This window comes from Sceloporus occidentalis, unplaced genomic scaffold (genome assembly GCF_023333645.1).
Source record: "Sceloporus occidentalis isolate IW3139 unplaced genomic scaffold, rSceOcc1.0.p SCAF_128, whole genome shotgun sequence".
In the NCBI taxonomy this organism is placed as follows: domain Eukaryota; kingdom Metazoa; phylum Chordata; class Lepidosauria; order Squamata; family Phrynosomatidae; genus Sceloporus; species Sceloporus occidentalis.
The window spans coordinates 1,766,400-1,768,692 of record NW_028317108.1 but is presented as its reverse complement, the minus strand read 5'-3'; the positions used below and the strand labels follow the sequence as shown (position 1 = coordinate 1,768,692).

General features: G+C 46.0%; 1 non-coding gene across 1 annotated transcript; it reads left to right on the top strand.

Annotated features, from left to right (window-relative positions):
- The first annotated feature begins 1,944 nt into the window (after positions 1–1,944).
- LOC149281735 (small nucleolar RNA SNORA35) lies at positions 1,945–2,074 on the top strand. Its single transcript, XR_016278023.1, has one exon. It is a non-coding gene; the product is annotated as a small nucleolar RNA SNORA35 (small nucleolar RNA).
- The last annotated feature ends 219 nt before the right edge of the window (positions 2,075–2,293 follow it).

Below are 2,293 nucleotides of genomic sequence, written 5' to 3'. Positions count from 1 at the left end.
GTTGTAGCCGCTTTCTGAAGTGGTACCCGGTATGTCATTTCCCTCCCATTTAACTCCAGTGTAACTCTTACATAGCCACTTATAAGGAGGCCACAACAGCTACATTTCCAAGCAAGCTTGTTTCCAAGTGAGGCCTGGGAATTTATAGGGCTACCTCACAAGTGGTCAGATAAGGTGATTGCATACAGGATGCAGATGGTTCACATCTTGGCTAACAAATACAATAAAGCTAGACTAGAGGGCACCAAATGTAACCCCTTGATAGCAGCAGGGTATGGAGACAGGCAGGATACAGACATACCAGGTGGAAAACAGGGGTAACAGCGGGAGATGAGGGGTTCAAATGAAATATGGGATTTTGATACCAGGTGGAAAACAAGGGTAACTGCAGGAGATGAGGGGTTCAAATGAAATATGGGATATTCATACCAGGTGGAAAACAGGGGTAACAGCAGGAGATGAGGGGTTCAAATGAAATATGGGATATTCATACCTGTAAGAGAAGGAGATATGGCGGACATTAATGATTGCCAGAGGATGGATGTCTGGATAGTCCAGTGTAACTCTTACATAGCCACTAATAAGGAGGCCACTTGGGGAGCGGCCACAGAGGCTACATTTCCAAGCTCCATTGGCTTTACCCATGCAACGTTGCTCAGAGGCGGTGATTTCTATGGATCCTGTAACACCAGAAGTGTTGGCAATGGGAGAGATGCAGGTTGACATCTCTCCCCTGCAGATGGAGTATACAGGAGGGGATGCATGTGGCTTCCCTCCCCTCGCAGTGGATCATAATGTCACAAACCTCAATGCTCCTCTTCACCAGAGTACCCATTTCTAGCAGGTACCTGGCCATGTTCACTGCCAGTTGCTCAAACCACCTCTGCTGTATCACCACTCTGTTTGCCCACATCTAACCACACGTGCGCGCTATCCCAGTTACCTTTATTGCAATCCCAGTGGACCTGACAGTGTGTGCAGTATGATGTCACAAAGGGGGCGTAGCTTAAAGGGGAGTGGCTTAATGGACGGCGGATTTAAAAGTCTGCATTGAGCCTTTGCTCATTTGTTTTGATTCTTTTTGAGCTGCTGTGTTACCTAGTGTTCCTTGCTATTGTCCTTTCTGTTGCTGACTCCGGATTGTCTGACCTTCATGCTGCTTCTCTGGTATCCTGACCCTGGCTTTGGACCTCTACTTTGCTGTTTGTTGGTATCCTGATTTTGGCTCCTCTACTCACTCCAGCGGGAGTTATGTTATTTGGGAGAAGCAGAGTGTGGCTGTCTGAGAACTACTCTTTTGTTGAAGAATTGTTTTGGGGAGTACCAATTTGTGGCTGGCAGTGGTGGTCCAGATCTACAGACTGACTTTGGAGTCAAACCGCCTGGGGTCCTCTCAGACGTCAGCCCCCAGAAAAAGGAGATATGTGACAGAGTGTGGGACAGAACTGTCCATCACTGGGGCCCCTGGAGAGGACTGAAAGCAAGCCTGCTACCCCCAGATTATGGACCCTGTCTCCCTGCCCTGGTAAGTGGGACTGTTGTCCTTGCCTGGGACCCGTACTCCCCAATCTTCATTTATACAAATTGCAACCTACTACGCTTTTTTTCAGTTTCAGCTTCAAGTCATTTCGGGTATCTTGTACCAAGATAAACATGGTCCACTGGTTGTGATGAAGTCTAGCAGAATTGGGGCTACCCATTTTATTTTTAGACTTCCTCCTACAAAGAAGAAGCAGAATCCCCCCAAAAATGCAGGGTATGCTACAGCAGGGGGCAAAGAAAGGACACCATGTTCTACTGTCCAGATTGCCCTGGAGAACCTGCACTCTGCCTTGGTAACTGCTTCAAGCTGTACCACACAGCTGCCCATTTTTAATTTGTTTTAAAAATACATTTACTACTTTTTAGATTTTTTTTTGGTGCACCATTTTTATGAGCCTTTATTTCCACTGACAACTGTCCCCTGTGTCTATTCTGTGGCTGAGGGTTCGCTTAACGGTGCTAGATCAAATCCCTTCTTGGAGAAAGGCCAGGCTTTCTTGTAGCCTGCCCCTTCTGAAAATTGGGTACAAAAAAAGTTTTGACTGGATGTCAAAATTCCAAATTGAAAAGTGAATTACGCATGTCCCAAATGTTACCTTTTAGCCCCCACACAACCTGACAAACCATGCATGTGGGGTATCACTGTACTCTGGAGATGTTGTTGAACACATATTGGGGTGTTGTTTGACAGTGACACATACCAGGAGCTGTATATTTATAACTAAAGTACAATTTGTGTGAAATATAATAA